The sequence below is a fragment of the Scatophagus argus genome, chromosome 24 (assembly GCF_020382885.2).
Source record: "Scatophagus argus isolate fScaArg1 chromosome 24, fScaArg1.pri, whole genome shotgun sequence".
NCBI classification, from domain to species: Eukaryota; Metazoa; Chordata; class Actinopteri; family Scatophagidae; genus Scatophagus; species Scatophagus argus.
Window position 1 is genome coordinate 12,785,542 of NC_058516.1, and position 21,820 is coordinate 12,807,361.

Here is a 21,820-nt window from a genome sequence, read left to right on the forward strand (position 1 = left end):
CCAGCCAGGTCATTTTGCTTGTGAGTGCAATGGCGAGCGGGTCCCTTCTCGGGCCCGGGCAAATTCTGTTGGTGACGCAACTCCCCACGCTGCTAGATCCGTCCATTCTTCTCACCAGTCGGAAAACTGAAGCCCACTGAACTGCCGAGCCACAGCTCAGGTGGGGAGTCTTTTGGCTCACAAGATGGTGTGATTGCTAGTTTAATGTCATCTTGTCCAAACATTAATGTATCGATTGGTGGCATTATTGTACCATGTTTGGTGGACACTGGGTCCATGGTGTCTACCCTCACGGAGAGTTTCTTTTTAGAGCATTTCGCACCTTGGGGCCCGGATCGCCTTCGGTCTTGCCACTGGCTACAGCTTCGAGCAGCAAATGGCCTCTCTATCCCATATATAGGGTATCTGGAGCTGGAAGTTACCTTGTGTGGTAAAGTGATACCTGGTTGTGGGGTTCTGGTGGTTAAGGATCCCCCTGGCGCTTTGTCTTCTGCTCCTGGTATCTTGGGGATGAATGTGATTCGGAAATGTTATCAAGAGCTCTTTGGAGTACATGGCGCTTCCCTTTTTGAGTCTTCTCCTGTGTTGCAGGCACCTGGGCCAGTGGTGGAAGCATTGCAGAAGTGCCATCAGGCTGTTGCTCAAGGTCTTAGGGATCCGAGTGGCACTGTGCGAGTTCGGGGAAAGCGTGTGGTGCGCATACCAGGTGGGGCAATGAAGTTGGTCCCTGGCACCTGCCCAGAGCTGCGCCCTGGCAAGACTGCATTGTTTGAGCCTTTAGAGTCTGGTTTGCCTGCTGGGTTGCTGGCGTCACCATGTCTGGTCCAGGTCAAACGGGGTGTGACACATATTCCTGTGGTTAATGTCGGTACTGCTGAAGCCCTTCTTTACCCAAGAACAAGTCTTGGTGCCTTACGTGATGCACAGGTGGTCAGTCTTCCTGTTGGTGTCACTGAAATCAGGTCGGTTGAGGCCGCTGTCATCCCAGATCGGGTAGAGGTTTTGGACCTGTCTGCACTAGGGGAATCTGAACAGATGGAGGTGAGGTCTTTGTTGAGGGAGTATAGTTCCATCTTTTCAGCTCATGATGGGGATTTGGGCTGTACAGATCTTCTCTGTCATGACATCCCTTTACTGGATGATATCCCTGTGCGGCAGCGATACCGGCGCATTCCTCCATCGGAGTATGAGGCAGTAAAGGCTCATATCAATCAGCTTTTGGAGTCTCAGGTCATTAGGGAGAGTAGTAGCCCCTATGCTTCCCCTATTGTCCTTGTCCGGAAGAAGGATGGTAGCCTCCGTTTGTGTGTCGATTATCGTCTACTGAATAGTAAGACGAGGAAAGATGCTTTCCCTTTACCCCGTATTGAGGAGAGCCTGGATGCGTTGTCAGGAGCTCGCTGGTTTTCAACCATAGACCTGGCCAGTGGGTACAACCAGGTTCCGGTTTTGGAGCAGGACAGACCGAAAACAGCTTTTTGCACACCGTTTGGTCTCTTTGAGTTCAACAGGATGCCCTTTGGGTTGTGTAATGCACCTAGCACGTTCCAACGATTGATGCAGAGAATGTTTGGGGATCAGCAGGGGCAATCGCTTCTGCTTTATCTGGATGACATTATTGTCTTTTCCACCTCTGTCTCCCAGCATTTGCAGCGGTTGGAACTGGTTTTCGGCCGGCTCCAAAAAGAAGGGTTGAAGGCCAAGTTGGAGAAGTGTGCGTTCTTCCAGCGAGAGGTTACTTATCTGGGACATGTTATTTCTTCTGAGGGAGTCTCCACAGATCCGGCAAAAGTAGAGGCAGTGGCTAAATGGCAGCGTCCTACCAGTGTGTCTGAGCTGCGCTCATTTTTGGGCTTTGCCAGTTACTATCAGCGCTTTGTGGAGGGCTTTGCTAAATTAGCAGGCCCTCTGCATAAGTTAGTAGCAGATCTGTCTGGTGCTAAGTCCAGGAAGGGGCCTGGATCAGCCTTTGGTGCTGCATGGACTCCACAGTGTGAGGACAGCTTTGAAGCTCTAAAGGCTAGGCTGGTTGCAGCTCCTGTGTTGGCATATGCTGATTTTTCACAACCCTTTATCTTGGAGACTGATGCCAGCCATAGTGGGCTTGGAGCTGTGCTGTCGCAGGAGGTGAATGGTGTGGTTCGGCCTGTTGCTTACGCCAGTCGAGGGCTCCGGCCTACTGAACGTAACATGACAAATTATAGCTCGATGAAGCTGGAGTTTCTTGCACTGAAGTGGGCCATGACTGAGAAGTTCAGGGAATACCTGTTGGGGCACAAGTGTGTGGTATTCACTGACAACAACCCATTGAGCTACCTTCAGTCTGCTAAACTGGGGGCCACTGAGCATCGTTGGGCTGCTCAGTTGGCAGCTTTTGATTTTGATATTAAGTATCGCTCTGGGCGCAGTAATAAAAATGCTGACGCTCTTTCACGTCAGTATATGTCTGGGTCAGGTGTGGCTCACCAGTTTTCTGGCACCTTGGTTCCCGGTGTCCTTCAGCAGGTCTCATGTCCTGATGCCGGGACACCTGTGACCCAATCTCTTGTTGCTGCCTTTCCCAGCCATTCAGTACCAGATGTTCGGGCCTTACAGGAGGCTGACTCTGTCATCAGGGAGGTTTTGGAGTTTTGGAGGAGGCAGGTTCGACCAACTTTTGCTGAACGGCATAAGTTGTCTCAGCCTGTTCTGGCCTTGCTGCGCCAGTGGGATCGACTGGTGGAGAAGGAAGGGGTGCTATATCGCCGGATTTTCCATCCAGATGGTGGAGAAGAGTCCCTCCAGCTCATTTTGCCAGCCGTTCTTAAACCGGAGGTCTTGAAGCAGTTGCATCAAGATCATGGCCATCAGGGCATCGACCGGACCACTGACTTGATACGGCAGCGTTGCTATTGGCCAGGTATGTTTTCTGACATTAAGCAGTGGGTCCAGGAGTGCGAACGGTGTCAGGTGGCTAAGGACTCTGGGGCTGTGTCGCATAGCTTTATGGGCCACTTGCTTGCATCCAGGCCTAATGAGATTTTGGCCCTGGACTTTACCTTGTTGGAGCCCTCCAGGGGTGGGTATGAGAATGTCCTAGTGATGACGGATGTGTTTAGTAAATACACCGTGGCAGTACCCACACGGGATCAGCGGGCCTCTACAGTGGCCCAGGTTCTTGTGGTTGAGTGGTTTTACAAGTTTGGTGTTCCGAGTCGGCTTCATTCTGATCAGGGTCGTAGTTTTGAGAGTTCATTGATCCATCAGTTGTGCTGCCTGTATAAGGTAGAAAGATCTCGCACAACTCCCTATCACCCGGCAGGGAATGGTCAATGTGAGCGGTTCAACAGAACCTTGCATAACCTCTTGCGTACCCTCCCAGTTTCACAGAAGCAGGACTGGGCCTCCTGTCTGCCACAAGTGCTCTTTTGTTATAATACCACCCCTCATCAGGGCACGGGTGAATCTCCGTTTTTCCTCATGTTTGGAAGGGAGTCCCAGTTGCCAGTGGACTTCCTTTTGGGACGGGTTCCGAACCCTGTACCAGGGGAAGTACAGGATTGGGTGGCCGAGCATCAGGCCAGATTGAGAGTTGCTTTTGAGAATGCCCATGGGCGATTGCTGGCAGCCGCTGGTAGACGAAAGGGACGGCATGATCAGAATGTCCGAGACTTGCCACTATCAGTTGGGCAGCTAGTGTACCTGCGGGATTACAGCAGTAGAGGGCGCCATAAAATTAAAGATGTTTGGAGTTCAGTGGTCTATAAAGTGGTGAGAGCTCCCTCAGGGGAAGGTGTAGTTTACACCATTGCCCCTGTTAGTGACTTACAGAAGGTTCGGATTGTGCACCGGGATGCAGTGAAGGCAGTGGTGCAGCCTGGACCTCTGCCTTGTGCCCCAGTGGCGCAGGCTCCATCTGCATTGGCTGCCACTGACAGTGAGCCGTCTGAAGAAGTGTGGTTGTTGGCCCCTGAGATCTCTTTACCAGTGACCCCAGCAGGACTTGATACTGTCGGGCCTATGAGTGTGCTGGATGCATCTCCACCAGAACCGGCTCCAGGGACGTCCTCTTCCCAGGGGAGCCTGTTGGCGGTGGGTTTTCCATCATCAGAGGACGGTCCCTGTTGTAGTCAGCAGACCTTGCGGCGTACTTCTCGCCCTACAGCAGGCCAGCACGGCAATGTACACCATCTTCCCCGGTCTGTTGGTCATCAGAACCATGCCCCCCCAGAGTCCTCTCAATCTGTGTCTAGCGTGCAGGTGGCCCTGTTTCGGCCATGGCATTAATGCCTGTTTCTTTTTGTCATCGTCGGGGCGACGATTCAGCAGCCTGGAGTAGATGTGGCCAGGTGGGTCGTTTCCTCCCCACCGCTGTATGGCGCTGTCCCACGGTTCCAGTGTGCTGATTGTGGGGCGGCCCCGCAGCTATTTAAGCCGGCAGGTGGCTGCGCTTTCTCTCTCTTCTTCCTCCTTGTGCGGCGGTGGCCTGCAGCAGTAGCTGTGGTGAACGTGGGTGCCGTGGTGCTCCGGTATCCAGGTATGTGTTTTGTCTGTTCTGTCTGTGCACCAAGGTACGTTGCAGTCATAGCGGCTGTGATTTGTTTTGCAGCGTGCGTTGTGGCGGCGTGTATGCGGTGGGGCTGTCGTGTCCTCTTGCCTGGGTCCGCCTGCGGTGTTGGCACGGTAGGTTGTTGCAATATTGTGCTAGCTAGATCTCTCTGTGCTGACGCTGTTTTCTTTTCTTGATCTGCAGCGGTGGTTGTGACGGGGGTGGCTCACCCACCGTTAGCGTGGCCTCCTTTCCCTCCCCTTTTTATCGGTGCACCGGGTAGGTGCTGCTGTTCTGGTGGCGCTGCTGTTCCGGTTGCGCTGCTGTTCCGGTTGGGCCGCTGTTTTGGACGCGTCGTCGCTCGGGACGCGAAGTCGTTCCGGACACGGAGCTTGTGCTTCCGAGGGACTGTTCAAAGACTGAATTGAATGCGTTGATGGCGGTTGGTGTTTTATTCTGGGTTTTGTTTCTTTGGATTATTACTTTGATCTATTGTGTAAATTTAGGTTTAATTTTTGTATATTCATATTTCTGTGTATTGTTTTTGGGTTAAAATTAGTTAGTTTAGTTAGTAGTTACTGAGTTTTTCCTTTTCCCTTTTTTTTATTTTTCTTTCTTGTTTTGTTTGTTGGAGTGTGTGAGTGTCTGTATTTTAAGTTGCCGTGTTGTTGGGTCCCTGTCATTAATTTCTTTCTCTTTGTGTTTGCTGTACAGGAGCTGTGGCCTGGTGGTGGCGGTGGTCCCCATTTCCTGGTGCTGGGTTTTGTCTTCACATCCTTATTTTATTAGATTGCAGTGTCACGGTGTGTAGGTTGCTCCCTTTTCTTTTCTTTCCACCTCCAGTACACCACAGCCCTGTTCACTCTTGGGGTTGATTTTGCAGGGCCCCAACATATCTTGCTTGTACTAGGCAACACATAGTGCTCATGACCAAATTTTATTGTGTGCTTGTTTTTTTTCTTTTGTGGTTTAATAATAAAAAAAGTTGTTCTTTCTACCTGTCCCTTGCCCTGTGTGTGACTCGGACCTGTGTGCATTTCCTGGGGTTGAGGCACCTCTCCTCCAGGTGGCGTTGTCAGCAACTGTCATTTATTTAGACTTACCTCCTGAACTCTGCCACACCTGCATTACTGGCCACAGGAAAGGGGTCATCACCAACCTTAAGGTCAAGGAGTTTTCCCAGGCAGAGGAGGATGAGTTGGGAAGGAGAATAATCCGGGTAAGAGAATGCATCATGGTACAGCTTGTAGAGTATTTCCCTTTTTATGTTCTGAATATAAACTACTGAATTTCAATAAAGTATCTTTCTATCTATCTGCTAAATTTCTTCCTCAATATAGACCCTAACTCCCTTTACATTACACGCATGGGTAACCATGACTACCTACAGCATGCTTCCAAATATAGCATTTTCACTACATGTCTGTGTTTCCTTGCTTTATTCACAGAATCAGAATCAGAATCAGAATCAGAATCAGCTTTATTTGCCAAGTATGTGTGACCATACAAGGAATTTGACTCCGGATTTTTCTCTGTCCTGTGCACCATACAAAATACAAAAAAGCAATAATAATAATAAAAAGAAGAATAAAATATTTACAAGAAAATATATATATATATATATATATATATATATATATATATATATATATATATATATATATATACATGTAGTGCAAACAGTGGAATGAGGTAGTGCAAACAGTGTGATGGTTCACACAATGGCAGGTGGTTTATGGGGAGATCAGGGAGACAGCCTGGGGGAAGAAACTGTTTTTGTGTCTGGTGGTCTTGGCATACAGAGCTCTGTAACGCCTACCAGAGGGAAGCAGATCAAACAGTTTGTGTGCAGGGTGTGAGGGGTCTGCAGTGATGCTTCCTGCCCGTTTTTTGACCCTGGACTGGTATAAGTCCTGGATGGAGGGCAGGTCGGCCCCGATGATTTTTTCTGCAGACCTGATTGTCCGTTGCAGTCTGTTTCTGTCCTGTTTGGTGGCCGATCCAAACCAGACAGTGATGGAAGTGCAGAGAACAGACTGGACGATGGAGGTGTAGAAGATGGTCAGCAGCTCCTGAGGCAGGTTGAACTTTTTCAGCTGTCGCAGAAAATACAACCTCTGCTGGGCCTTTTTTCTGATTAGGTCTACGTGGGACTTCCACTTGAGATCCCGGGCGATTGTAGTTCCCAGGAACTTAAAGGAGTCCACAGTAGACACTGTGTTGTTGAGAATGGTAAGAGGAGGTACGGTGGGTGGGTTCTTCCTAAAGTCCACTGTCATCTCCACAGTCTTGAGCGGGTTAAGCTCCAGGTTGTTCTGACCACACCAGAGGACCAGCTGGTCTACTTCACGTCTGTAGGCAGCCTCATCACCATCCTTGATGAGGCCAACTACAGTTGTGTCGTCCGCAAACTTAAGTAGTTTTACGGACGGGTCCCCTGAGGAGCAGTCGTTAGTGTATAGGGAGAAGAGCAGCGGGGAAAGAACACACCCCTGGGGGGCGCCAGTACTGATGGTTCTGGTGCTGGAGGTGATGCTCCCCAGCCTCACCTGCTGCCTCCTGTCAGTGAGGAAGTTGTAGATCCACTGAGAGGTGGAGGTCGGCACTGTGAGCTGTGAGAGCTTCTGGCGGAGGATTTCTGGGATGATGGTGTTGAATGCAGAGCTGAAGTCCACAAACAGGATCCTGGCATATGTCCCTGGGGTGTCGAGGTGATGGAGGATGAAGTGCAGTCCCATGTTGACTGCGTCATCCACCGACCGGTTTGCCCGGTAGGCAAACTGCAGGGGGTCAAGCCGGGGGCCTGTGATGAACTTCAGGTGGTTCAGCACCAGCCTCTCAAAGGATTTCATGACCACAGACGTCAGGGCGACGGGTCTGTAGTCATTCAACCCCGTGATGGTGGGTTTTTTGGGGACTGGGATGATGGTGGAACGTTTGAAGCAGGAGGGTACTTCACACAGCTCCAGAGATCTGTTGAAGATCTGGGTGAAGATGGGTGCCAGCTGGTCAGCGCAGATTCTCAGGCAGGAGGGGGACACTCTGTCAGGTCCTGGAGCCTTCCTGGTCTTCTGCCTCTGGAAGAGCCGATGCACCTCCTCCACATTGACCTTCAGTGCTGGTAGGAGGTCTGAGTTGAGGGGGGAGGGTGAGGTGTCAGGTATGGCACAGAGGTTGAGTGTTGTGGATGGGGTGGGAGAAGGGTGTGAAAAGCGGCAGTAGAAGCTGTTCAGCTCCTCTGCCAGTCCTTTGTTACCCACAGGGTGGGGGGATGGGCTCCTGTAGTTGGTGATGTCTCTCAGGCCTTTCCACACTGAAGTAGGGTCGTTGGCTGAAAACCTGTTTTTCAGCTTCTCAGAGTAGCACCTCTTTGCAGCTCTGATCTCCCTTGTCAGTGTGTTCCTGGCCTGCTTGTACAGGGCCCTGTCCCCACTTCTGTGGGCCTCCTCCTTAGCCTGGCGCAGCTTCCTGAGTTTATTGGTGAACCATGGTTTGTTGTTGTTGTATGTGCAGAAGGTTTTGGTCTGCACACATGAGTCCTCACAAAAACTGATGTAGGATGTCACAGTGTCGGTCAGTTCATCCAGGTCTGTGGCTGCAGCCTCGAAGATGAGATGGACCATGCAGTGGTCAGAGAGTCCCAAAGCAGCACGGGAAACAGGTGGAAGATCACAAAACCAAAGAGAGCTTTGGTCATGCCCAGATTCTGATTTCTTTTCAGGACTGCTGGGAGTCCTTTGGTCTTCCAGGGAGACCAACATTCTCCCCGATTCGAAGCAGCATAAGCACATGTGTAAGATTTGTTTCATTTTCATCAAACTAATTAAAAACATGCACAATTCTGTTTTTGCACAACACTTAATGTTTTTGTCATCATTTTTTTGTAGGTTGGACGGAGTGTGGAGGAGAGTAAAAGGGGAAACATCCACAGGCTGATGTTCCACTCAACGGCCACAGCAGAGAAATTTTATGAGGCTGACCTGGGCTTCAGTGAAGCTTTCCAAATGCGCAAAGAAACAGCCAGTGCACTTGCAAACACCTTCAAAAACAGATGCAGGACCTACAAGAACACAGAGAAAACAGACCATGCTGATAAAGGCAACACTGTTTCCCAGGGTAAAGAGAATGAAGAGGGAGCAGAGAAGGGCAAAGAAAAGGGCAAGAGAAAGAAGATGACAAAAAGGCGTGGACAAGTCAGTGACAGTGAGCACACAGAGAGCAGTGACAGGAAGTGCTCACAGGAAGATGAGGAAGCCCACAAGGCCAAGAAGCATGCTGTGAGGAGTGCCAGAGTGCAGAATGAGAGCCAAAAGAAAACAAGAAAGGATGTAACACAGGTCAAAAGAAAGAAGATGTCAAAGAGTTGCTTACAAGTCAGTGACACTGACCACACAGGGAGCAGTGACGGCAAAAGCTCACAGGGAGAAGGTGATGGAGATGAGGAGCATGTGCAGCAGGAAAGTGAAATACAACTCAGTCAGGTTACAAAAGAGGACTGTGGAACAGGAAAGAGTGATAAAAGGGTGACACAAGACAAAGACAATGACACAGAGAGACTAGATCAGATGACTGAAGTTATCTCGTCTTCTGAGGAGACAGAAGACGCGAAAAAAGACAACAGGAGAGCAAGTGCAACCGACAGTGAAATATGACAACACCAAAAAACGTCCCAGATTGTCCTGCAACCCAGTGAGGTCTTTAAGGACGGTGAAAAATTCGAACAAAAGACCCATGGCCAAGTATGGTTATCTCCAAAGGAAGGGAAAAGGATCTCCTCCTAAGAAATCAAGCCCCAAGCAGTTACTCTTACGAAACTGCCAGGTAGTGCTGCAGAGGGTGAATACTAAGACTTTGGAGGAACTGAAGAGACAGAGAAAGGGAAGGGCAAAAAAAGGTATCTCTCACCAGAAACCTCAGCATTTTATCAGATGGCCCAAAAAACACAAGAAAAACAAGACAGGAACAACAGAAGACATGAGAGGAAACCAAAAAGATGATTCACATCAGGCTGAAGTGAGAGCAGGAAGCAGAGAAGAACATCTTGCAGATAATGCTGTACCGGAAAAGGACAGAAAAGTAGATCCAGAAGACAGAGATGCACAGGCAGGAGACCAAGAAGGAGACCCAAACAACAGCAAATTACAGAACAGAGATCCAGAAGACAGTGCAGCACAAGGAGACAAAGATAATGAGCTAGAAAATGGAACGAAAATGGCACTAGGCCGAGACAGAGATCGGGGATACAGTTCAGAACAGACAGAAGACCAAGACGGTGATCCAAAAGAGAGTGCAATACCATTAGGACACAAAGTAGAAAATTTGGAGGACAGCGCAAAACAGACAGGAGACCAAGAAGGAAATCCAGAAAATGGTGCAGTACAGATTGGAGAAAGAGAAAGTACTGAAATTTCAGAAAAAACAGGAAATCAAGAAGGACATCAAAACAAAAATGCAGCACAGACAGGAGACCAAGAAGGAGAACCAGAAGGTGATGCAGAGCAGTCAGGAGACAGCGAAAGAGATCCAGAAAACTGTGTAGAACATATAAGAGACCAAGAAGGAGACTCGGAGGATGGTACAGTACAGACAGGAGACAGAAAAGGAGAGCCAGAAGAGGATGGGTGAATTCTGTTATAGCACTGAAGAGGGCAGTAAGCAGAGGAGTGCATCCATCTTAAATCTTGAATTCTCAAGAGGAAGAGAGAAGGTGAGGTAGGTGATGCAGGTGCATTGGATTACGCAAATTGAGGAACAAAGCCTGCTTCAATTTGGAGAGAGCATGGAGATGCTGTTGGTATGAATTCAAAGATTATTTGTTTGGCACATGTACGTATCTTTAATAATTTAATTTAATCATGAGTGATTGTTTGATTTGATCTTAAAAGAAAAAAAATCTTATTTATATGTATTAATTAGTAATTTTGATTTAAATGAACTGTGCAGAGTTGGTGGATTTGATTTAAAATATTCTGTCCTGTTATTTATGTTTAAGGTTATCAACCTGATTTGACCCTCCAAGCTGAATCTAAATAAAGCAAAAGGAAGAAATAGAGTTGTCCACTGTGTCCTTTTTCAAGTTTGGGCAGAAATTGAAGCAAAATATCTAAATAACTTGACAACAATAGACCTGCTGTATGCTAACATAAGGGATTGTTACAGCTCTTCCCCCCTCCCCCCACCGGGCAGGTCAGATCAGTTCACAACCTGATCCACCTCTCCACCTGCTATGAGCTTCTCGTAAAGCGTCTGCCCATAACTTGTCTGCAGAAAAGGCCCTCTATTTTCTGAGGCGGCTGAGGTCCTTCACCATCTGCAGGACGATGCTGAGGATGTTCTATGAGTCGGTGGTGTCCAGTGCCATCACATATGCTGTTGCCTGCTGGGGCAGCTGCCTGAGGGTGAGGGACACTAATCAACTCAATAGAGTCATTAAGAAGGCCAGCCATGTTGTGGGAGAGGAACTGGACTCTCTGACAGTGGTGTCTGAGAGGAGGATGTTGTCCAAAATAAGGACTATACTGGACTTTCCCTCTCACCCTCTCCACAAAGTGCTGATCAACTACAGGAGCTCGTTCAGCAACAGACTCTTACTCCCATGATGCACCACAGAGCGACACAGGAAATCATTCCTGCCTGTTGCCATCAAACTGTTAAACTCTGCACTGTGACGGACGCACATACTTTTATATATACAATGTATATGTTTTACACATGTAAATACCTATATTTTTAGATTTTTAACACATGTAAATAACTGTATTTTTAGATTTATACTTATCTGTTGTTTATCCTATTTTTATATCTTTCACTTGTCTTTCTTGGTCGGGAAAACTGCAGGTGCAATGTCTGTACGAAAAAGAATTTCCCTTCTGATTCTGATGCTGATTCTGAAAGGTTTTTTTTTTCAAAACACTATAAATCCATCCGTTTCACAGCTACAGCCTCACTATCTCTCTTTCTTGTCTTTACTTTCTTCCTCCAGTTTTTATTAACCTCAAAGTCATTAGGAGTCACACGCACACTGAACTTCAGAACTGAAGAAGGTTCTTGGATGAGAGGCTAAACGTCTTTAAGAACCCTAACTCCAGATGCCCTAAAAATTTACTACACAGACCATGACCTCGATGACTGAGAACCTTCACCAACATCAGTAGGCTAGTACTATCATTAGTACTTTCTCATGTCACGTCAGCATGCTTGTTCTTGTAAGGGACAGACCTACAAAATGGGATTAAACTAGTCAATTCTGAAACTAAAATTGTACTCTTGTACTCTCCACACACTTTAATGACTGCCGCCTTGCAAAAGGGCACCTTCTCCGTGGGACTGTTGTGTGCAGAACGTCTGTGTACCACGCAGCCAGCTGGATGTGAACACCGGAGCAAGCTGAGTTTCATAGTGCCTTAGCGTGGCTTGGGAGACGCCATCAAGTCCTGGGGCTTTCCTTAATTTCAGCCACATGAAGAGCTTGTGGACATCCCTTTTGGTGATGGTGAGGGGGTGGAGGTGAGTGACGTTGGGACAGCCTTATGGCAATGCACCATGTGCTGTGGAACTTGAAATTTGGGAATGTATTTTTATTTTTATTGTTTTTTCTTTACTTATTTATTTATTTTTTGCAATGACCTATTGATTAGGACGGCATGGTGGTGTAGTGGTTAGCACTGTCGCCTCATAGCAAGAGGGTTCCAGGTTCGAGCCCTTCTGTGTGGAGATTGCATGTTCTCCAAGTGCCTGCGTGGGTTTTCTCCGGGTACTACGACTTCCTCCCACAATCCCAAAAACATGCCCATTAGATTAATTGGCTACTCTACATTTCCCCTAGGTGTGAGTGTGAGAGTATGTGGTTGTCTGTCTTTGCGTGTCAGCCCTGCAAATAACTGGCAACCAGTCCAGGGTGTACCCCGCCTCTCGCCTGTAGTTAGCTGGAATAGGCTCGCTCTGCGACACAGAAGGATAAGCGGTACAGGAAATGGATGGATGGACCTATTGAATAGCTTTAGCTGAGACGTAATCATGCCACTGACAGGGACTTATCTTGCTGATTATGTTTCTGACTGTTGACTGCATTTTGACCCTCCAAATCTGTGGATCGGACATCCCAAAAGTAGTCCAATTTTTCACTTGAAGCACTGTTACCTACTTGCAATTCACTCCTGGAACAATGAGGAAACACAAATACTTATGTGGTATGGTTCTAATTCCAATCTGTCTCTCCACTTCCAATATGTTAATCTAACACACTTAAAGTGGTTAAGGGAGTGTTTGCCCTTTTTGGAATTTTTAACATTGGCCAGAAAACCCAAAGTGGAAGAATGCAGTGGTTTTGGATTCTTCCAAATCTTTTAACGGGTCAGAATACCCCGCTTGGAATCTTCTTTTTGGTGTTGTGCAATTACTAAAAGCAGACACCAGATGACACTGAAAAGGTTATTTAATCTGTGTTTTTTTGATTTAGAATCACCAATTGGAAGGGGAGGGACAACAGGCTTTTAACCACTCAGAAGCTAGTTCCAGATTGACTATATTGTTTCATGGTCTTTTCCAGAAATGAAATGCAACAAGCTAATATTGCTTCAAGTGCTTAAGATGGAATATTTTTAGGAATTCTGGGAACTGCAAGTAAGCCTGCACTCTGTGATCTGAGTGTTCTATTGGGAATATATGGCACTATTAGATCCTGCAGGTATGATGGGGCTAGTCCATTTAGGGCCTTATGTTTCCCAGCCTGGGACCAATAAAGTATATCTATCTATCTATATGTAAGTAGGAGAATTTTAAAGTCTATTCTGAATTTTACCGGAAGCCAGTGAAGAGAAGCTAAGATGGGGGAGATATGATCCCTTTTACTGATTCCTGTCAAAACTCTAGCTGCTGCATTCTGGATCAGCTGCAGGCTATTAATAGAGTCATTTGGACATCCTGATAATAGTGAGTTGCAGTAGTCCAGCCTAGAAGTAACAAAAGCATGGACAAGTTTTTCAGCATCACTCCGAGAGAGGACGCTCCTTGTCTTAGCAATGTTACGGAGGTGAAAGAAGGCGGTCTTGGAGATCTGCGTAATGTGATGGATAAATGACACGTCCTGATCGAAGAGAACGCCGAGGTTCCTCGCAGTCGTACTGGGGGCCAAAGTAATGCCCTCCAGAGAGAGAATATTATCAGCTGTTCTAGTTGTAAGATGTTTGGGGCCTAGAACAATGACCTCAGTTTTGTCTGAGTTTAATAATAAGAAGAAATTGGAGGTCACCCAGTCCTTTATGTCCTTAAGACATGCCTGGAGCCTGGCTAACGGCTCGGTTTCTTCAGGCTTTGAGGATAAGTGCAGCTGAGTGTCATCAGCGTAACAACGAAAGTTTATGCCATGTTTCTGAATAATATTTCCTAGAGAGAGCATGTATAAGGTGAACAGGATCGGCCCAAGCACTGAACCCTGTGGAACACCGAGGTTAACCCTTGAATGTGAAGAGGAAACATCATTAACGTGAACAAAGTGAAATCTATCTGATAAATATGATTTAAACCAGCCCAGTGCGAGAGGTTTCTTGGTTCCTGGCAGTGGAGGCTTACGGCTCAAGCTCTCCCAGTGAGCGGATGACACCGCGCTGCTACTGGACAGCCACACGCGCTTGCTAAGATCGTTGGAGGTTTCCCAGGATCTTTGCCGAGTGGCGGAGGCAAAGCTCCGTTTCACCAAATCCTCAGTTAAGTTTTGTGGGCGGCGGAAAGAGAGGGTGGGTGTGCCAGGGGTTTTTTCAATCTGCGTAGGTCCTCTGAAGATTCTGGGAGGTCAGCTTTGAGCGTGCGAAGAGTGCGACAGCCAACTGGACTGCGCGTTTAGCGCTAGCTCATGATAAACCGGGGCTGTGGAAGGCCAGGCGCCTGACTTTTATAGGAAAGGTTCCGGTTCTGAAGGGAGACATTCTGCCGTCACCTTTATATCTTGCATACACGTACCCACTGCCAGTCGGTATGAGAGAGCCTCTTCTGCGGCCGGTGTTTGCTTTCACGTGGGGCGGGAGATAGGAGTTTGTGGCGCTAGCCGGGATAGAAACAGGCGGAATCATAATCACGTCGCCAAATATGTGCGTCCGCTGCACGGCACGCCACAAGTGCCTTACCATAACCGTAGTCGCTGGGACCACAGCGGTCTTCCCCGCCACTCAGGAGAGGGCCGCACTACTCTGGTTTCTCTTCATAGCGCACAAGTCTTTCGCCTTTTACTAAAGACTTCCGTGGAGAGGAGCACCAACGAGTTGAAGCAATTTTTGACAGGCTTTGCTGTTCGGCTGAGCCTCCAGCTTCTGTGAACGTCATTTGAGATGCTGCTAACGAGACTTAGGGCGGAGCCGTGGAGCGCTTGGCTAGAGGCTACCCAGCGACGGCCATTCATATGCGCAGTTCAAATGGCTGCACCGCGACAAGTCAGCGCTCTCCCGGGAGGTGGCCTCCAGCAGAAAGCGGACGGGGCTCATCGCTTCTCGGCCTTTTGGCTAAGATCAAGTGTAGTATCTGTTCTTATCAGTTTAATATCTGATACGTCCTCTATAAGGGGACAGCATATTAAATGGATTTTTAGCACTGGGAGCCGAAAAAGGGGCTTGCTCCGTTCGCTCCACGCATTGACCCGGTGTTGCAGCGCTGCCGGGAACGGTGCACCTTTCTCCTGCCTTGTCCAAAAGCAAAGACTGATTGCAAAATGACAGGCTTCCGCAGAACGTTGAGAGGTTTTTCGGCTTGCGGAGCCGCGCTTTGGAGCCAGTAGGTTTGCACAGGTTTCCGCAAGGGCCGATTTTAATGTAGAAATGGGGAACTGATTCTCTAATTTCAATTTCAATTTATTTATCAAAATTGTCTGTAGATGCTTTACAGAGACCCGGAGCCTGAACCCCCGAGCAAGCAGACAGTGGCAAGGAAAAACTCCCTTTTTAAAGGAAGAAACCTTGAGCAGGACCAGGCTTGCAAGAGAGAACTATCCTTCTGATAGTCGGACAGAGAGGATGAAAGAGAGAGTGTGCGCCTGTCGAACGCAGATTGGCAACTGGTTCCACAGCAGGGGTGCCTGATTAGATAAAGGCTCGTCCTCCCATTCCACTTTTAGGAATTCTGGGAACTGCAAGTAAGCCTGCACTCTGTGATCTGAGTGTTCTATTGGGAATATATGGCACTATTAGATCCTGCAGGTATGATGGGGCTAGTCCATTTAGGGCCTTATGTTTCCCAGCCTGGGACCAATAAAGTATATCTATCTATCTATATGTAAGTAGGAGAATTTTAAAGTCTATTCTGAATTTTACCGGAAGCCAGTGAAGAGAAGCTAAGATGGGGGAGATATGATCCCTTTTACTGATTCCTGTCAAAACTCTAGCTGCTGCATTCTGGATCAGCTGCAGGCTATTAATAGAGTCATTTGGACATCCTGATAATAGTGAGTTGCAGTAGTCCAGCCTAGAAGTAACAAAAGCATGGACAAGTTTTTCAGCATCACTCCGAGAGAGGACGCTCCTTGTCTTAGCAATATTACGGAGGTGAAAGAAGGCGGTCTTGGAGATCTGCGTAATGTGATGGATAAATGACACGTCCTGATCGAAGAGAACGCCGAGGTTCCTCGCAGTCGTACTGGGGGCCAAAGTAATGCCGTCCAGAGAGAGAATATTATCAGCTGTTCTAGTTGTAAGATGTTTGGGGCCTAGAACAATGACCTCAGTTTTGTCTGAGTTTAATAATAAGAAGAAATTGGAGGTCACCCAGTCCTTTATGTCCTTAAGACATGCCTGGAGCCTGGCTAACGGCTCGGTTTCTTCAGGCTTTGAGGATAAGTGCAGCTGAGTGTCATCAGCGTAACAACGAAAGTTTATGCCATGTTTCTGAATAATATTTCCCAGAGAGAGCATGTATAAGGTGAACAGGATCGGCCCAAGCACTGAACCCTGTGGAACACCGAGGTTAACCCTTGAATGTGAAGAGGAAACATCATTAACGTGAACAAAGTGAAATCTATCTGATAAATATGATTTAAACCAGCCCAGTGCGAGAGGTTTCTTGGTTCCTGGCAGTGGAGGCTTACGGCTCAAGCTCTCCCAGTGAGCGGATGACACCGCGCTGCTACTGGACAGCCACACGCGCTTGCTAAGATCGTTGGAGGTTTCCCAGGATCTTTGCCGAGTGGCGGAGGCAAAGCTCCGTTTCACCAAATCCTCAGTTAAGTTTTGTGGGCGGCGGAAAGAGAGGGTGGGTGTGCCAGGGGTTTTTTCAATCTGCGTAGGTCCTCTGAAGATTCTGGGAGGTCAGCTTTGAGCGTGCGAAGAGTGCGACAGCCAACTGGACTGCGCGTTTAGCGCTAGCTCATGATAAACCGGGGCTGTGGAAGGCCAGGCGCCTGACTTTTATAGGAAAGGTTCCGGTTCTGAAGGGAGACATTCTGCCGTCACCTTTATATCTTGCATACACGTACCCACTGCCAGTCGGTATGAGAGAGCCTCTTCTGCGGCCGGTGTTTGCTTTCACGTGGGGCGGGAGATAGGAGTTTGTGGCGCTAGCCGGGATAGAAACAGGCGGAATCATAATCACGTCGCCAAATATGTGCGTCCGCTGCACGGCACGCCACAAGTGCCTTACCATAACCGTAGTCGCTGGGACCACAGCGGTCTTCCCCGCCACTCAGGAGAGGGCCGCACTACTCTGGTTTCTCTTCATAGCGCACAAGTCTTTCGCCTTTTACTAAAGACTTCCGTGGAGAGGAGCACCAACGAGTTGAAGCAATTTTTGACAGGCTTTGCTGTTCGGCTGAGCCTCCAGCTTCTGTGAACGTCATTTGAGATGCTGCTAACGAGACTTAGGGCGGAGCCGTGGAGCGCTTGGCTAGAGGCTACCCAGCGACGGCCATTCATATGCGCAGTTCAAATGGCTGCACCGCGACAAGTCAGCGCTCTCCCGGGAGGTGGCCTCCAGCAGAAAGCGGACGGGGCTCATCGCTTCTCGGCCTTTTGGCTAAGATCAAGTGTAGTATCTGTTCTTATCAGTTTAATATCTGATACGTCCTCTATAAGGGGACAGCATATTAAATGGATTTTTAGCACTGGGAGCCGAAAAAGGGGCTTGCTCCGTTCGCTCCACGCATTGACCCGGTGTTGCAGCGCTGCCGGGAACGGTGCACCTTTCTCCTGCCTTGTCCAAAAGCAAAGACTGATTGCAAAATGACAGGCTTCCGCAGAACGTTGAGAGGTTTTTCGGCTTGCGGAGCCGCGCTTTGGAGCCAGTAGGTTTGCACAGGTTTCCGCAAGGGCCGATTTTAATGTAGAAATGGGGAACTGATTCTCTAATTTCAATTTCAATTTATTTATCAAAATTGTCTGTAGATGCTTTACAGAGACCCAGAGCCTGAACCCCCGAGCAAGCAGACAGTGGCAAGGAAAAACTCCCTTTTTAAAGGAAGAAACCTTGAGCAGGACCAGGCTTGCAAGAGAGAACTATCCTTCTGATAGTCGGACAGAGAGGATGAAAGAGAGAGTGTGCGCCTGTCCAACGCAGATTGGCAACTGGTTCCACAGCAGGGGTGCCTGATAGATAAAGGCTCGTCCTCCCATTCCACTTTTAGGAATTCTGGGAACTGCAAGTAAGCCTGCACTCTGTGATCTGAGTGTTCTATTGGGAATATATGGCACTATTAGATCCTGCAGGTATGATGGGGCTAGTCCATTTAGGGCCTTATGTTTCCCAGCCTGGGACCAATAAAGTATATCTATCTATCTATATGTAAGTAGGAGAATTTTAAAGTCTATTCTGAATTTTACCGGAAGCCAGTGAAGAGAAGCTAAGATGGGGGAGATATGATCCCTTTTACTGATTCCTGTCAAAACTCTAGCTGCTGCATTCTGGATCAGCTGCAGGCTATTAATAGAGTCATTTGGACATCCTGATAATAGTGAGTTGCAGTAGTCCAGCCTAGAAGTAACAAAAGCATGGACAAGTTTTTCAGCATCACTCCGAGAGAGGACGCTCCTTGTCTTAGCAATGTTACGGAGGTGAAAGAAGGCGGTCTTGGAGATCTGCGTAATGTGATGGATAAATGACACGTCCTGATCGAAGAGAACGCCGAGGTTCCTCGCAGTCGTACTGGGGGCCAAAGTAATGCCCTCCAGAGAGAGAATATTATCAGCTGTTCTAGTTGTAAGATGTTTGGGGCCTAGAACAATGACCTCAGTTTTGTCTGAGTTTAATAATAAGAAGAAATTGGAGGTCACCCAGTCCTTTATGTCCTTAAGACATGCCTGGAGCCTGGCTAACGGCTCGGTTTCTTCAGGCTTTGAGGATAAGTGCAGCTGAGTGTCATCAGCGTAACAACGAAAGTTTATGCCATGTTTCTGAATAATATTTCCCAGAGAGAGCATGTATAAGGTGAACAGGATCGGCCCAAGCACTGAACCCTGTGGAACACCGAGGTTAACCCTTGAATGTGAAGAGGAAACATCATTAACGTGAACAAAGTGAAATCTATCTGATAAATATGATTTAAACCAGCCCAGTGCGAGAGGTTTCTTGGTTCCTGGCAGTGGAGGCTTACGGCTCAAGCTCTCCCAGTGAGCGGATGACACCGCGCTGCTACTGGACAGCCACACGCGCTTGCTAAGATCGTTGGAGGTTTCCCAGGATCTTTGCCGAGTGGCGGAGGCAAAGCTCCGTTTCACCAAATCCTCAGTTAAGTTTTGTGGGCGGCGGAAAGAGAGGGTGGGTGTGCCAGGGGTTTTTTCAATCTGCGTAGGTCCTCTGAAGATTCTGGGAGGTCAGCTTTGAGCGTGCGAAGAGTGCGACAGCCAACTGGACTGCGCGTTTAGCGCTAGCTCATGATAAACCGGGGCTGTGGAAGGCCAGGCGCCTGACTTTTATAGGAAAGGTTCCGGTTCTGAAGGGAGACATTCTGCCGTCACCTTTATATCTTGCATACATGTACCCACTGCCAGTCGGTATGAGAGAGCCTCTTCTGCGGCCGGTGTTTGCTTTCACGTAGGGCGGGAGATAGGAGTTTGTGGCGCTAGCCGGGATAGAAACAGGCGGAATCATAATCACGTCGCCAAATATGTGCGTCCGCTGCACGGCACGCCACAAGTGCCTTACCATAACCGTAGTCGCTGGGACCACAGCGGTCTTCCCCGCCACTCAGGAGAGGGCCGCACTACTCTGGTTTCTCTTCATAGCGCACAAGTCTTTCGCCTTTTACTAAAGACTTCCGTGGAGAGGAGCACCAACGAGTTGAAGCAATTTTTGACAGGCTTTGCTGTTCGGCTGAGCCTCCAGCTTCTGTGAACGTCATTTGAGATGCTGCTAACGAGACTTAGGGCGGAGCCGTGGAGCGCTTGGCTAGAGGCTACCCAGCGACGGCCATTCATATGCGCAGTTCAAATGGCTGCACCGCGACAAGTCAGCGCTCTCCCGGGAGGTGGCCTCCAGCAGAAAGCGGACGGGGCTCATCGCTTCTCGGCCTTTTGGCTAAGATCAAGTGTAGTATCTGTTCTTATCAGTAGTGATGGGATAATGATACCTCAAGGAGTGTATTGACACATTACACAAACTGTGTTGACACTGTATTGACACTGTGTTGGTCACTCAATAGTGACCTCTGCTGTAGATAAAAAATCATTGCAGGTAAACAAAGTGAAAAGATGGAAAAAAAAATTGCATGCTGTTAACCCAACATTAGCCTTGACATAATAATATAATAATATGTAAAATATAGCAAATGTATCTGTAATAACATTGGGAATTATAATGTTTAGCTTATGTATGGAATGTTGTTAACCAAAGTGTTCAATCATATGAAATAACACACTGAAAATGGATTAATTCATACATTTTTATTGAGGAATAAAAGTTTTTGAAGGGTCTGTGCTCCTAGGCGATTTCTCCTCTTAGACACCAGTTCCCCAGCCTTCGAAAACACACGTTCACAGGGAACTGATGAAGATGGCGTGCACAGATATTTGAGAGCTAGGAGATATAAGTGTGGATATGTTTTCCGGTTGTTCTTCCAGTATTGTAATGGGTCTTGCGTTCGGGGTGTGTTTCCTTCCGCCAAGTAGCGTTGTACTTCAACAATGGAATCTGCTGTAGAATTGCAGTTCATCCTATTCTCCTGAACTTCCATGTCAAGAGGTCTCCAGAGATTGTGCCCTAGCAGATGTTGTAGAAAAAATATTATGTCATGTGATAATACAATAAACCATGGAAATATACATATAAATGCACAAAAGATTGTGTTTTCATACCTGAACTGGGTTCTGATCCATGTGCAGCACTCACTTCTTCCGCTGGGTCAGGCTCATGGCTCCTCATTTCAGCGGCACACTCCGCTTTCAGTCTCTTCACAGCTTCTGTTGCTTTTAGTGGAGTAAAGAACCCGACTGTTTTGAACCTGGGGTCCAAGAGTGTTGCCAGTGTCATCACACTGAGTGATTCCATGTTGCAGATGGATTCAGTTAGCCTCCTTTTAAGATTTTCTGCCAGTTCTTGAGCAGCTGGTTTTGTTAGCGTTGAGGTTTGATGTCGAAGCTCAATGTGGATCATTCTCATCAGTGGAATTACCTTGGACCCCGAGACTCTTTTTTCCTCAGATAATTCTCTTGTCGCTTGTTCAAATGGAGAGAGCACCCTGAGCATCTCTTCAATTACATCAAAATCTTCAGGAGTCAGTGGCGTAATATCATGTCTCAGTGAGGCCAAAGACACCCAGACTGCCTCCTTCTGCTCAGTCATTCTCTCCAGCATGTGGTAGGTGCTGTTCCATCTTGTTGGCACCTCATTTATTAATTTATGCACTGGTGTTCCCAGCTGTTGCTGTATTTGAGCAAGCTTTTCTTTGGCCGTGGTGCTTGATCTAAAGTATGTCACAATTTGCCGTGTTTTGTTGCGTATATCTGTCAGTGTTATAATGGGATCACATGACTTTTTTACAATTAAATTGATTGAATGGGCAATACAAATAGTTTGCCGTATTTGCAGTATGCGAGCACATGAAATCATATTTGCTGCTGCATCAGTGACAAGACACCTGACCTTGCTCGCTATGCCCCACTCCTCCATAAGGCTCCTTTTAACTATGGCCAAGTTATCTGCAGTGTGTTTCTGTGAGAAATGCTGCACTCCCAAGACTGATGTATGCAATTCATGGCTATCTTGGTCCACATAGTGGCAAGTAACAGCAAGATAAGCCTCCATATTAATCGAGGTCCACATGTCAGCTGTTAAAGTCACAGCAATGGCACTCTGGAGGTCCTTTTTTGTTTTCTCCTTTTCCTC

The 21,820-nt window shown here is 47.8% G+C and overlaps 5 non-coding genes and 1 pseudogene across 5 annotated transcripts; all 6 read left to right on the forward strand.

Annotated features, from left to right (window-relative positions):
* The first annotated feature begins 14,707 nt into the window (after window positions 1–14,707).
* LOC124055863 lies at window positions 14,708–14,820 on the forward strand. The gene has a single exon (XR_006842851.1). It is a non-coding gene; the product is annotated as a U5 spliceosomal RNA (small nuclear RNA).
* Window positions 14,821–15,001: 181 nt separating this feature from the next.
* On the forward strand, window positions 15,002–15,192 carry LOC124055858. The gene has a single exon (XR_006842847.1). It is a non-coding gene; the product is annotated as a U2 spliceosomal RNA (small nuclear RNA).
* A 2,012-nt stretch (window positions 15,193–17,204) lies between these two features.
* On the forward strand, window positions 17,205–17,317 carry LOC124055864. Its single transcript, XR_006842852.1, has one exon. It is a non-coding gene; the product is annotated as a U5 spliceosomal RNA (small nuclear RNA).
* Window positions 17,318–17,498: 181 nt separating this feature from the next.
* On the forward strand, window positions 17,499–17,689 carry LOC124055860. The gene has a single exon (XR_006842849.1). It is a non-coding gene; the product is annotated as a U2 spliceosomal RNA (small nuclear RNA).
* A 2,011-nt stretch (window positions 17,690–19,700) lies between these two features.
* On the forward strand, window positions 19,701–19,813 carry LOC124055865. Its single transcript, XR_006842853.1, has one exon. It is a non-coding gene; the product is annotated as a U5 spliceosomal RNA (small nuclear RNA).
* A 181-nt stretch (window positions 19,814–19,994) lies between these two features.
* Window positions 19,995–20,113, forward strand: LOC124055862 (annotated as a pseudogene).
* Window positions 20,114–21,820: the final 1,707 nt, after the last annotated feature.